Source organism: Salvia hispanica, chromosome 6, assembly GCF_029641045.1.
Source record: "Salvia hispanica isolate PSC_SH4W2 chromosome 6, Shi_PSC_v1, whole genome shotgun sequence".
In the NCBI taxonomy this organism is placed as follows: Eukaryota; Viridiplantae; Streptophyta; class Magnoliopsida; order Lamiales; family Lamiaceae; genus Salvia; species Salvia hispanica.
In genome coordinates, this window is record NC_142697.1 from 17,501 (window position 1) to 33,251 (window position 15,751).

Consider the following 15,751-nt stretch of genomic DNA (forward strand, 5'->3'; position numbering starts at 1 on the left):
AAAATTCAGCTTCAACCAAGGTCATATGGATTTGTCATGAATTTTCTAAAAGTACTGCCCTGTTTCTGGCAGGTTGTTGTAAAATATTCATAAATCCTAAACGAAAAGGAATTTCAAGCTCAAAATTAAACCTCATAAACCTGACTTTTATATGTTTCTTTACCAATTAGTTTCGTTGATTTTTGACTTACGAGTCAATTCGAATGATTTTCCAAAGTTAGTAACTGAAAAATTGTAAAACATGATTTTTTTTATTTATTTTCTTGAGTAACCTATTGGTGTGAGATAATTATAAACTTGAAGTATACTTAAAATAATGATGCAAGGAAGATGTGTGCTTTTTCTTAGAATAGTTTAATACTGCTTTCGTATTATTTTTACGATTTATTTTCGGTAGATCATATGAGTCGTAAGTGTGACAGCTTTTGTTTGATGATTGGTTATGGTTGAATGTTAGATAAAAATCCCAACAATCATATGGTGAATGGGCACTTTGACTAATGCTTACTTGTTTAAGTTACTCGTGTTGCATGTTAATGAGATTGGTTAGATCGTACGGATGTTAAAGTCTATGTTGACTAATAATGTGTTGGTTGAAACTTATATAAATGAGAGTTATGGTTCCTAATTTGGTTGAGTTCTTTGTTATGGTTTAATTAGTCTTGGTAAAATGTCTAAGTTTTCTACGGTTGGAATGAGTATATAGATTGGTCAGTGTTTGCAAAAAAATTATTTTTCGATGGAAAAGAGATTTTGTTATTTTCGGAATGGAGTGTTTTTTATTTTATATTATCGATACATTCGGAATGGGGTGTTTTCGAAATGGAGTGTTTTTTATTTTATTTTGGATTCAAAATTATTCTTGGATGCAAAAGAGATTTTGTAATTTTAATATTTCTGTTCAAGTGTTATTTTTCATAAATTGGTTGTTATGGGGCTAGGGGTTATGATGTAAATAGGTAGGGTCTTAGGGTCCTAAGTTCATAAATTCTGAATGACGATCAAGTACATGTGAGCTTAGGAACAAAGGTGGAACAACCTCCCTATTACATTTTTTATTCTTCCCTAACTCTAGCAACATTCCTGCCCAGCCTAACTAAACACATGATTTTTAAAAAAAAATTTGGAGGAGGCGAGGTTACAATTTCTCCTGCTCTTCAATCTGCTATTTCTCTGCTATTTCTCTACTTTTTCTGGGACAGGTTATAAGCGTCTGCCCTTTTTTCTCTTTTCTTTCTACTCTATCATCCTAGTTGTGGCTCTTCTCTCTATCCCTTATGCCCCCATTTGGTTAGTTGTTCCATTCTATCCCCTTACTCACATGGGATGGAGGCTCATGGTTCCGGAAGAAAGATGGATTCGATTATAGGCTCCACATTGGTTCACTAGGGTGTGCCCTTACAATGATGCGTGTTCTTCTGTTTGGGAGCATGTCTGTTTTGTGTGTTTTTCTACCTTTTAGAAGTTTGAGAAATTTGTATGAGAAGTTTGTATTGTTATATATTTGGTTATAGCATGTTTTAGTTGTTTTGTGATTGTTCCTTCTCCCACTAAGTGTGAGAAGTTTGTTTATGTATATATATTTGGTTTTGTTGTTTTATTTTAAGTCTCCTTGATGGCATGATTATGTGATGTTCCTATGGAATGTATGTGTGTCAAGTAACTGCCCTATTCCACTTCATAACGACTGCTTTGGGACAAGCACGAGTGAAGTGGGAAGGGGAGAGCAGTTAGTACAGTCAGTATGAAGCATGCGTATAATTTTTGCAAGGTCTAGGAGTCCGTTCTGTTTTAGGAGTCAGTTTTTTTTAGGATTTGGTGTTTTAGTGTAAACTGGAAAAAAAGAGGATGCATGTCAATTTTGAGACTTCTTTCCTTAATAAATCGAAAACAGTTTGGACGAAGTAAGGAAGATAGAAATGCCTTAGTTTAAACTAGTTGTGAAGCCCTCTAAATAAGTGAGTTAAAAGCCTAAAGTAGAACATTTTCTACTAATAGAATAGGGAGAGAGGCTGCCACTTGATGCTTAGGGGAAAATTACATAAGGAGTAAGGAACTAAAGGCACTAGGCGAAATCAATTGAGTTTAAATTCTTTCGAATCTGATAGACCCGCCTCATTGTAAGGGCACCCAGTTGAGCTTAAATTCTTTCGAATCAGTTTGGACGAAGTAAGGAAGATAGAAAGTCTTTTTCTGTCTAGGTCTAGGGCTTTCTGGTTTTTCTTAAGTCTAGTAACATAATAACCATGCCCGAAATTTACCTTATTTCTTTATTGCACAATTCTTCCTCTGAACTACTACTTTGCAACTTCCGCTTCTTCCCATTGTGCGAGCACATGGTTTCAGGCCAAACACTAATCGTTTTCTTGATGACAATTCCTTTTCGGGCCTTGGATTTGCAAGCAGTCTTTCTTCCGCGGAAAAGGGCGAGCCCGTCATCGGTGTTGGTGTTGGTGTTGTTTCGGACATGATTTTTCAATAAACAAATGCTAGACCAATTGAGGACAAGTATGGTTTAAGTGTGAGCAGTTTGATAAGACCAATTTCATGCATTGATTATTGGGGTAAATTCAGTGGTTTCTAGAGTCTAACACATGTTTTATGTCAGGTTGTGTAGAGAAACCGCCGGGCCGAGGAAAGAAGCTGAAAAAGGAGCAAAAGAGCAAAAATTTGCCGAGACGGAGGAAACTTCAAGAAGGAGGGGCAAAATGGAGAATCCAAAGAAGGATCTAGAAGCCAACTCCCCCTCTATAAATGCTGGAGCACACATCATACGTGGGCATCATAAATCATCACTTTTCACACTCCAGCTCTTAGCTAATTTCTGATACACTTTTCTCTACACACACTGCACGCAATGGGGTAACTTTGAGGAGTTTTCGTCTTGATTTTTAGTTTGATCATTGTGTACTACCGTCCTTGTGAAGGGCGAAGAAACAATTTGTCTTTTAATTCAGTTTTGCTACTTTCGTGTTGTTGCTTCGCTGTTCGAAGCTCAACGTTCGTTAAATTGTTGTTAAATTTCTAGATATTTGGCTATGGAAGTTTACTTTTTGTTTTCGTTTCCGATTTACGTTGATTTCTGTCGTTTACTTACTTTGGATGCTTTTCGGACTTGATCTGTTTGGTTCAAATTGAATTGTGGTTTGATTGTTGTTGATCGGAGTAAATCGTTGAATCGAAGTAATTGGAGATGGGTTTCGTTGTTGTTGGGTTCGGATGGCTTGGATAAGAGTGGATTAAGCATCCGACATTTAGATATGCTCTGCATGTTTATGATGTTTAGTTTCTGTTCTTTCGATTACCTCGTCTAGTAGTTGTACATCTCCTCTATTTTCCGGTTAATCGTAGTTTTAACGTCCGTTTTTAGCATGCTCTGTTTTTCTATATGATGTTGCTAATTTCATTGAAGATCACCATTAGTTAGAGTCAGATTTTCGTTGTTGCAACTTTGAATCTGTACTATTCCTATTTTGGGAAAATGGTCCCCACTGCATGTTTTCTTCTGTCCAAATGTTTTTAGGAAGTCATGAATGTTGGAATCATATTTTCTATTTCCTAGGTTTAGCTGTTAGATAATTTTACATTTTCCCAAGTCTAGTAGTTTAAGTTCTCAAGCCAAGTTCGCGTGGCAACAACCAACCCCACTCTCAAATCCTCTGAATTCTTACTTCTCTGTGGGATCGACCCTTTACTTCTCTATACTTTTTTTTTATAGGTAAATTAAATTATAACATATCAAAAGGTGGAACGTACAAAACGACATGGGTGGGAAGGAACCGAACAACTCTCGGCCTTCACAAAACAATGAGAAACACACGACCCTCAACAAACAAGACAAGGTCAAACAGGAACAAAGGTACTATCTATGTGCAATGGGCCTCGTTAAAACCTTCCGTGATCAAAAACCCCAACGGGGAAAAAAGACCTTGGTAAGGAAAAAGAGTACCCGGAGAAAGTACCATTTGTTGCGATCCAATCAGGAGTAAAAGCATGGCCGAACAAGGCACTCACGAAAAGGGTAAAGTCAGGTGGTATCCGGCAGGTATTTGAGCACTTGATCATGTTGAAATTTGGAGTAGAGAATTCTGTAAGTTGCTTCCTTGATTTGAAACCGAACGCGCGTATCATCGAACCGCTTCCCCTCCATAACGGCCGCATTCCGTGCCAGCCAAATGAAATAAATCGTAGCCGGAAGAGCAAGTCTTCTAGCCACTTGCACTATCCGCGGGGGGCGCCCGTCATGGACTAACCACTTGATAGCACATTTAATTGTAGTAGGTTGTCTCGTTGTCTCTTAAGTCCCAGCCACTCCCGTATGGTATCCCAAATAGGCCAGGATATCAGACATTTAAAGAAGAGGTGCTCAACACATTTAAGTCCCAGCCACTCCCGTATGGTATCCCAAACAGGCCAGGATATCAGACATTTAAAGAAGAGGTGCTCAACACTCTCCTCCTCTCTCTGGCACAAGCTGCATGTTGCGTCGATGTCCTCCCAGGTTATACTGTCGCGTGTAGTCAATCGACCTCGTAAAGCTAGCCACGTGATAAAAGAGTATTTGGGCGGGATAGTGTCATGCCAGATGTATTTTTCCCAAAAGTGGTGCTCCTCTCTAGGCCGAAACCAATCGTACGCTTCTTTGGTATTTTTGATGGTGGACCACCGAGTAAGGAGCTCCTCTGCTTCAAGCCTTGAGCTTCGCCCCACCATGGCATCTCGAATAGAGAAAACATGCTTGATTAGCGTCGAATCTACTTTGACTCTTGGCTGCCAATCCCAGAAATTGACATCTCGCAAGATCTCGGTGTGGATCCACTTAATCCAGAGCGAGTCTTCTTTGGCATGGATGTTCCATAAGATCTTTGCATGTAGCGCCGTATTCCAGGTATCCAAGTCCCTAATACCGAGGCCTCCTTCAATCTTCGGCAAACAAAGGTCCTTCCAAGCGACCTTCGCATGCTTGGAATTATCACCAACTTAGCAGTCACATTGTCCGGGATGGGGAAAGCTTGGAGCCAATAAGCTTCAACACCCTGCAAGCAAGACATAATAAGTTCAAATCTACCCGCATATGTTAAAGACTTACCATTCCACTTTTTGACAGTGGTGGACATCTTCTCAATTAGGCTGGAATAGTCGGCCGTCTTTAGAATTCGAGACGCCAAAGGGATGGCCAAGTATTTAACGGGTAGATGGGCCACGGGAAAGCCGAAGATACTAATGATGTAGTTCCTAGCTGCTTGAGTCAAAGTTCCTGCCAAAAAGATATTAGATTTGGCCCGATTAATTTCCAGGCCAGAGCAAGCCGAGAAATCGCGCATCGAGTCCGCCAGCACCCGCATGGAATAGTTATCTCCTCTACCAAACAACATAAGATCATCAGCAAAGGCTAAGTGAGTAATACGAACAGAGGCACACCCAGGGTGGAAATTAAACCCGCGGCCACTAGTTTGGAAGGAAAGAAGACGGGACAAATACTCCATACAAAGGATGAAGAGAGTCGGGGACATAAGATCACCAAGTGTAGTGGGTTGAGGTTTTTTTATTGACAGTTGACCTGAGAGTGAGTCCAACGACCATAATCTTCTCTGGTTTGAGATCTCCTAGACCCAGTGATCTAGTGAATTCTCTTGACCTGAAGGTTTTGAAATTACTTGATATGTATTGTGCTCTCAGCCTGACCATCACTAATCAACTCAATAAAACACAAACTATGAAACTCTCATGCAGAAATGGAAAATAAACACCTAGATCTAAAGGGAAAACTACGACTCAAGTGGAAAACATCAAATCTAAACTAAGACTCAACATAAAACACGAAAATGAAAACAGATCTAAACAATAAAATAGAAAACAGAGCAAAGAGCTAATAAACGAAAATGGAAACTTAGATTAAAACAAAAAAAGAGTCAATTACATCAAAATAAAATAAAATAAAATAAAATAAAATAAGTTAGGAAAGCAGTAAATTGTTTCATCACCCCTTCTCGGAGTAGAATTACAGACGGAAATGGAAATGGTGCGAGAAAAAGAACACTAAAAAAAACAGCAAACTACCAGCTATCTAGACGGAACCAAGTATGTGCAGCAAACTGGAATATTACGAGCAGCCACTACAGAAGTAATATTGAACTCTCCCCATCCAAATCCAAAATTATAAGTAATCCGGGTTTCCGTTTTAACTTTCATTTCCCGCGCTTAAGATAAAAATTTCCATTAATTAATTAATGTGTGCTATGGACTTAATTAATTAACTCCTAATTAATTCCAAGAGTGGACTTAGCATGAAACGCTTATTTATTATTCATAGAGTGATCAAACTGTTAGGTTTGGTATACTGAAAAACATGTTTCGAGCAAGTTTCGCTCGAATAGAATCTTGCTTGTATACGTAAAACTCTATAATCCACTTTTAACCTGATTCAGTATTATTCGAGCAGTCTCGCACGAATAGAATCACTATTATTATTACATTGTGTTTGCTTGTGCATTTATAAGATGTTTTATAAACATTTAAATGCATAAGAAGTAAACAAAGTCTAAGTCTTTTGCTTAGTAGACCGGTTGTGGGCGTCGTCCACTTTAAGGTAACACGGTCAGATCTATGCAATGCTTTGCAAAAGAAAAAGAAGAATTTCACAACCTAGATAGGCTTTGGCTACCTATCGTGAAAGGTTGCAATGTCAGTCCGCATATTTCTAAGCCTTACTGAAATAATTTGACATTGGTGTGGTATAGCACTGAACGGATCTAACAGCAAGACGTGTCTTTATGCTATCTACTGAAAGACTAGGTCTTGATAAAATATTATTTCTTAATCTACATATGTTAGCATTGAGCATACGGTATTGATTATGCACTACTTTGACTTATCAAATGGTGCGGGTTTTTCGCAACCCAATAATCCTGATATACTGGGTAGTGGTGATTAATATCTAGCGGTGCTAGGATTGCTATTATGTTGAAACGTGCACGAGGTGAGTCTCGTTTGATAATGTCCTCAAGAGGAGCTCGAACAAGGTTTTATTATTCGGAAAACTGGCCAGTTGGAGTTTTATTACTCTATTAATAATAAATAAATGTTTCTTGCTAAGTCCACTCTTGGAATTAATAAGATATTAATTAATTAAGTCCATAGCAGACATTAATTAATTAATGGACATTTATATCTTAAGCGCGGGAAATAAATAATAAAAGTGGAAACCCGGATTACTTGTAATTTCGGATTTGGATGGGGAGAGTTCAATATTACTTCTGTAGTGGCTGCTCGTAATATTCCAATATAAGCTTGTATTAAATTGTGGGTTCAATTTAATTAGTAAAAAGCTAATTGGGCGAGCCCATATCCAAAACCTTCCATAGATCCCTGTCTGGGCCCAAAAGGAACTTAATATAAATAGGAGAATAAAGGAGACAGAATAATCACAATTTTCATTACTGAAATTTTCGAAAATATCAGCCCCATCAGCTGTAGGAATTTTCGAATTCCACTCCTTTTCCCAAAAGGATTTCTTCTGTCTTCTTTATTCGAGTCCTAGTGTTTTGATAAGATCAGCCCACCCTGATATCGAGATACAGTTCGGGAACCAGAGAGAAGATCCGTGGTCTAGTATTGAAGATCATCACGTGGAGAAGGCGCGAGCAATCGACGATTCTTTGGAGAATCAAATCGGTAACTCTAAACCGTAGAATTCATGTTTTAGGATTTACTTTCTTAGAGCATGAATTATTTGCGTTCTAGCATGCAATTATCTGTTTAACATGTGAATTGATTAATCGCATAATCAGTCAAATAGATCCGTATCTGATTTATTTGTTTTGTACAAGTCTTCCGCTGTGCAAGGGGCACCAAACCCCATCAATTGGTATCAGAGCCAATTTTTTGGCTCTGATTATGTGGATTAATTTCATGTTATGTGAATTGCTTGAATGCATGTTTTTATTCGCCATGTCGCTGTGTTTTTGTGAATTAATTGAAGTATGACTAATTGCGTTTTTGTCCGCTGCGCCGGCGAGAATCAATTATAAGCTTTGACCTTCTTTATCAATTAATTCATAATACGTGATCATTTATTTGCATGTAATGATTACATGAGTTTAATTTGTGATTACCTGGAGTGCAATTTTCATGCAAATCGGGTGACCGGATGCTGGCAGCAGCGATGGCGGGCTGTTGAGACAGCAGCTGCGGTGAACATGCAGCGCCTGCGGAGCAGTGGGAGCTCCGCGCGCAGCGAGTTGCAGCACTGCGAAGGCGACGTCGCAGTAGCGAGTCGACGCAGCAGCAGCAGGCTGTCTGAGGTGACGCGGAGCAGCGTCGGAAACGAAGCAGCAGCGTCCCTCCGTGAGCAGCCGCGTGACGTCGCGATGTCTAGTCCCGTGACTTCGGTTTCCAAATTTGATTAGGATTTCAAATCCTTGGATTCAATTTTGGAAATAATTAAAGATTAATTTGAAAATAAGATTTGAATATATCTTTTGTGGATTTTATATATTATATGAGATTTAATTATGAATTAAATCATGGATTAATTAGATTTTATCCTTACTTTATGGATTTGTAGGGATTTAATTCCTAGACGAAAGTCCTAGTTAAATTTGGATAATGACAATCTAATATTATCTATATCCTATGGATTAATGTGGATTTATCCTTAGACAAATCCTAGTTGGATTTAGATAATAATAATATTATTATTTTATTCTTGTCCTATGAATTTATATGAATTTATTCATAGATAAATTCTAGATGGATTTGGATAGTGATAATATAATATTTTATTCTTATCTTATAGATTTATATGGATTTGTTCCTAGATAGATCTTGGATAGATTTGAATAATTATAATATAATATTATCTTATTCTATGGATTTATATAGATTTATTCTAAGATAAATCCTAGATGTATTAGGATAAATATTTATATTAATTTATTTTATCCTATAGATTTGAATAGATTTAATTCTATTAAGACAATCTTAGATGGATTAAAATAAGTATTAATCCAAGTTATCCTCACCTTTTGGATTTATATCCTAGATAGATTAGGATAAAGATGATATATAAGAAAATCCTTATTTAATTGGATTTAAATGAATTTATTTATCTAAGAAATCCTAAGAAATGTTTGATATATTCTAGATGTCTATTCTAAATAGAATTAAGATTTGTATAAATCTTGGTTGATAGGATTTTATTTTTATCTTATGGATGATGGTGGAATTGTTTCTATCTAGTAATATCCTAGTACGATTTAAATAATGATAATCCTAGATCAACGTTATCTTGAATTGTAGGATTTGATTTTATCGAAATAAAATCTAGAATAATCCTAAATGGATTTAGATAGTTAACTCTATCTTGATAAATCGTATCAGTAATTGGATAATTATGATCCAATATAAAACTTAATTATTTAATTGATTTTCCCTTGACTAGATTAAATAATTGTCGATAATTATCCTGTGTTTAAATGCCATGCATTAAATGGATTTATCTGTTTATTTGGTGTTTATCTATTTTAAGTGGATTATCTGTTTTATCTGCTTATGTGATAATTATGCAAAAACCATATAAAAATATCTAAGTGATGATTACAACAAGTGCGTTGTATATGGTCTCCATCGGTTGGACTGTAAAATTTTGTGAAGCTGATTTTCTAATATTATCGCCACCTACAGAGTAGGGACAATAATCCTACGAAAACAGTAAGTTCATAAGGGCAGACTTCTCACATAATAAATAGAATGAACTAGAAAGTGGTTCCCAATATTATTGCCACCTGCAGAGTGGGGACAATAATCCTAAGGAACTGCGAGTTTCAGGGTTCAATCAGAATTTATGAGATAGCTTGATTTTGTTATCAACACATGAACATTGTTATGGGAGTGTGTTGTAGAAATAAAATTCTGCAATGCTAAATCTGATGGTCGCGCTTAGGCAGCATTAGGCGTGTCAACCTCCAGAGGAGGAAGCTATTGATGCGTTGGTGTTGTGACCAGTAAAATTGTCAAAATTTTAATGCGTATTAACCTCCAGAGGAGGATACAATTTATTAATTTTGCAGTTGTAAGATACATAATTGTTTTGTGGTTATTTGTGATTATGTATTGAGCATGAGTATGTGATAATAAGTTTATTTGCCAAATCTTCATTATGTCTTTTAATATTTGTCTGCGATCCTTATAGAAAGTAAACTCGAATGCCTAAATTATGTAGACCGAAAACGAAAGTGGATAAGATTCTCATAGCTGAAAGCTTGAAGTTTATACTCAAATGATTCATGTCCTCCATTTCCTCGACATAATTCCACGAAGAATGTTCAAGAATGCATTATGCATGTACTTGACAAACTCTTTGAGGAATAAGGTCAAGCTATTTTCCTTTAAGTAGCTCGACAAGTCTTGGTTAATGACAATGAAAGATGGATATCAATAGAATCTGTCAAGATGATTCGATTGGAATATCCTAAAGTGACAGAATGTTTTGAGGATCTTTTGATCACTTAAATAGTTTCTGACACAAGTCATCGCCTAAAGTAACAAGAAATGACTATAAGAAGGTTTAACTGAAAAGTAGAAAATCTTCAGAATAATAGTCTTTGTGTTACTATTAGAGGAAAGTAACATGATAGATGACGAATTCATAAAGGCTGCATTTTTTTCTTAAGTCCTAGTTCATTTGAACAAAAGACTAGATATGGAAATGGGAGAGCCTGGATTGTCATCAATGTTTGTTTAAAGCAAGAAAAGATGCTTTGTGAGTTGGATTGACCTATTTTATAGAAGGACAATGACTTACATGACAATGCAACTTCTAAATAAGAGATCTTGATCCAGTTAGGTTTTTGTTGCAGTGGGAGCTATTAATGCTCAACTATTGTTTTATGGTTGATGCTTAAGGCATCATAGTATTAAAATAATATAATTGCGACAAGGTTGAGTATTCAACAACACATCAACTTCTTAATCATTGAATGATAAAGTATTTATTGCTCTTAGTCTTAAGGCCAAGAAAATACTTAGAAATTGTTCGAACTGATCTAGACTATCAAGATTTTAACATTTCGTTAAATAGCTTGACAGTTGAGAAAGTCTGTTTAATGCACTTTGAGTTAGAATCATTTGATTTTTCAAGAGATTCAGAATACTTATAGAAGTGCAACATAGAAAGACTAGCAAGTCTTAATGGTTTACACCATAAGGAGACGAGCAAAGGGTTATGATCAGTAGTGGGAGTCTAATCTCCATTAACGAATCCAAGCATTCATCTAATGAATGGGATAGTTATGTAAGAAGGAATCAAAGTCTTTCTAAGACAAGTTTGATTAAGTGATGAGTTGTACTCATTAAAATCTTATCATTGATGGGATAAACATTAAAGAAACTACCAACATCAGTACCTTCTACAAAACACGAGTTGTGGACTAGAGCGTCTCTAGTCTAGCACATCTCAAGGTGGAATGTTGTTCCAACACGTGTTGGAAAAGTGTCCAAGAAATTGGAGTTGAGTACTGAGGCATGTTTTAAGGTTTGTCCCAAATGATGTAAGGTTATAAGTTCTGTAATCTTCAAAGATATAATTCTTGTATGAAGATCAAGAGATGAACTACAAGCCTAACAGCGTGATAACTCTCAAAATAAAGAGAGAGATATCGGATTTTCCACATTACCAAGAAGTCATACCATTAGAAACTTTTGCACTAATAAAATCAACTTCAGTACCTAAGATTGTAAGAACCATATCGTAGTGGGAGCGTTCCACTGGAACACAACAAGTTCATGGGTCTAAGAGTGTCGTAAGACTCAGTCTTAGATCAACTTGAACATAATCCCTTTAACTACAATGTAGTATTGGTTCATTTGGATATTCATCTTTGAAAAGGTGATAGATTTCAAACTACAATCTAAGATAGACAACATGTTTTACAAGACTTGCAAAACTACCTATAGGCTGTGTCAGTCAGTGGGAGCTAGTATATTTGCAAGTGTAAATATGGATCTTAAATGGCTAGACAATGACAATGGGTTATGCCCAAAGAGAATTATCTTCTCGCTATCGTTGTGCCAGGATTTATTCGATCCTATTGTCTATTAGAACTTACATAAATTAGAATATATGTATTATGATTGTCTAGACAGCTTTCTATAAATAGAAGTCTTGAGGAAATCATCTACTAGAACATTCTAATAGATATGTAATTAAGGGCAAGAAACGCATGATTGGAAGCTCATATAGACCTTCGTGGTCTTAGGCAAGCATCTAAATCATAGTATATGCATTTTATCAAAATTGTCAAATATTTGGAATTTGACTTGTGTCCTTAACAGTGCTGTAAGCACAAGGAAGTTGAAAGTGCATTACATATGGAATTATTGGTACTCTACAATGATGAATCTACAAAAGTTGCAAACAACTAAGATTGGCATCTAGCGTAGGAAACTGGTTGTCTACCCAGTTAAAGATAAATGATTTAAGAGAAACTAATTACATTCTTAGCATCTAAGTCCTTTTAAGATTGCTAGAAAGAATGTTGAGATTCTCTTAGGAATCCTATATCTACACATTGCTTGGAACATTTAAGCATTAGAAATTCCATGAAAAGGTTTATACCTCTCAAGATGGAATTGTCTTGTTTCTAGTCAAGTGTCGTTTGACACTTAGTGAGATCAAGAATTATGAGACTAGTTCGGAGATAGTTGTCTCATATATGCTATAATGTGTACTAAGTTTGATATTAGTTGTTCTTATACATAGCAAGTATATATCATATTAACCATGGCAAAGGATTTTGATTGAGGTAATGAATATACCCTAGTGCTTGAGAAAGACTAGTAACTATATTCTAGTTTACCAGTCATTCATGTAATGTCCTTGGGGTTACACTGTCTTAGTTTTATGACTAATCAGTGATCGAGTAAGTCATCCTCTGAATATGTGTTTACCTTAGGAATATCTTCCTAATAGCTTTAATCGTAAGTTTGAGTATGCCTATGAGTATTATTTTTTGATTACTCTAGTGAAGGCTAACTCAAGGGACACACGAGTTTATTAAGCTAAACAATCACATATGGGGATGAAATTAATTAAAGATCAAGTACGCAGCAAAGACATTATGGTGACAAAGATATAATCAGAGAACTACCAAGCAGATTTTTCTTTCACTTAGTGAAATGAATGGTAGTTCGATATATCTAGTATCAATACCTGCCTTGTGTATAAGTGGGAGAGTTTTTGGCAGTGGGTATACTCGAAAGCATGTTTTGAGTATAAGTGGGAGATTGTTAGGTTTGGTATACTGAAAAACATGTTTCGAGCAAGTTTCGCTCGAATAGAATCTTGCTTGTATACGTAAAACTCTATAATCCACTTTTAACCTGATTCAGTATTATTCGAGCAGTCTCGCACGAATAGAATCACTATTATTATTACATTGTGTTTGCTTGTGCATTTATAAGATGTTTTATAAACATTTAAATGCATAAGAAGTAAACAAAGTCTAAGTCTTTTGCTTAGTAGACCGGTTGTGGGCGTCGTCCACTTTAAGGTAACACGGTCAGATCTATGCAATGCTTTGCAAAAGAAAAAGAAGAATTTCACAACCTAGATAGGCTTTGGCTACCTATCGTGAAAGGTTGCAATGTCAGTCCGCATATTTCTAAGCCTTACTGAAATAATTTGACATTGGTGTGGTATAGCACTGAACGGATCTAACAGCAAGACGTGTCTTTATGCTATCTACTGAAAGACTAGGTCTTGATAAAATATTATTTCTTAATCTACATATGTTAGCATTGAGCATACGGTATTGATTATGCACTACTTTGACTTATCAAATGGTGCGGGTTTTTCGCAACCCAATAATCCTGATATACTGGGTAGTGGTGATTAATATCTAGCGGTGCTAGGATTGCTATTATGTTGAAACGTGCACGAGGTGAGTCTCGTTTGATAATGTCCTCAAGAGGAGCTCGAACAAGGTTTTATTATTCGGAAAACTGGCCAGTTGGAGTTTTATTACTCTATTAATAATAAATAAATGTTTCTTGCTAAGTCCACTCTTGGAATTAATAAGATATTAATTAATTAAGTCCATAGCAGACATTAATTAATTAATGGACATTTATATCTTAAGCGCGGGAAATAAATAATAAAAGTGGAAACCCGGATTACTTGTAATTTCGGATTTGGATGGGGAGAGTTCAATATTACTTCTGTAGTGGCTGCTCGTAATATTCCAATATAAGCTTGTATTAAATTGTGGGTTCAATTTAATTAGTAAAAAGCTAATTGGGCGAGCCCATATCCAAAACCTTCCATAGATCCCTGTCTGGGCCCAAAAGGAACTTAATATAAATAGGAGAATAAAGGAGACAGAATAATCACAATTTTCATTACTGAAATTTTCGAAAATATCAGCCCCATCAGCTGTAGGAATTTTCGAATTCCACTCCTTTTCCCAAAAGGATTTCTTCTGTCTTCTTTATTCGAGTCCTAGTGTTTTGATAAGATCAGCCCACCCTGATATCGAGATACAGTTCGGGAACCAGAGAGAAGATCCGTGGTCTAGTATTGAAGATCATCACGTGGAGAAGGCGCGAGCAATCGACGATTCTTTGGAGAATCAAATCGGTAACTCTAAACCGTAGAATTCATGTTTTAGGATTTACTTTCTTAGAGCATGAATTATTTGCGTTCTAGCATGCAATTATCTGTTTAACATGTGAATTGATTAATCGCATAATCAGTCAAATAGATCCGTATCTGATTTATTTGTTTTGTACAAGTCTTCCGCTGTGCAAGGGGCACCAAACCCCATCACAAACTCCAACTAGCTAGGTTCCGAATAATAAAACCTTGTTTCACGCTCCTCTTGAGGACATTATCAAACGAGACTCACCTCGCGCATGATTCAACATAATAGCAATCCTAGCACCGCTAGATATTAATCACCACTACCCAATATATCAAGATTATTGGGTTACGAAAAACCCGCACCATTTGATAAGTCAAAGTAATTCATAAGCAATACCGTATGCTCAATGTTAACCTACATTGATTAAGAAACAAATATTTATCAAGATCCCGCCTTTCAATAGATAGCACAAAGACAAGTCTTGCTTTTAGATCCGGTCAGTGCTTTACCACACCAATGTCATCTTATTTCAGTCAGGCTTAGAAATATGCGGACTGAAATTCTTCTTGTTCATGATGGATAGTCTAATTCTATCTAGGTCGTGAAATTATTCTTTTTCTTTGTTTAGGACTCTGACCGTGTTACCTTAAAGTGGACGCCGCCCACAACTGGTCTACAAAAACAAAGACTTAGACTTTGTTAAGTTAACTACATTTAAACATGCATTAATATCTATTAAATGTAAAACATAACAACATTATGACAAAAATAATCTGTTTTATTCCTTGGAAAATAAAATAAGAGTTTTACAGTATTCAATCACTCGAAGCGTGATTTCTAATATACAAACTCTAACAATCTCCCACTTATACTCAAAACACTTTCGAGTATACAAAAAAATGTGCTAACATCTAATTCTCCCACTTATACTGAAATCGGATTGCGGTCTTGTATTAGTCGAACTCACATTCCTTCAACATGGCTCTCAAACGGCTTGACCGCTAATGCCTTCGTGAAACGATCTGCCAGGTTGTTTTCTGACTCACTCTTGACCACTTGTATGTCTCCTCTCTGCACTATATCTCGAATGATATGACACTTCCTCTCTATGT

At 36.2% G+C, this 15,751-nt stretch overlaps 1 pseudogene; it reads right to left on the bottom strand.

Annotated features, from left to right (window-relative positions):
* Positions 1-4,248: 4,248 nt before the first annotated feature.
* Positions 4,249-5,375, bottom strand: LOC148922964 (uncharacterized; annotated as a pseudogene).
* Between the last annotated feature and the right edge of the window lie 10,376 nt (positions 5,376-15,751).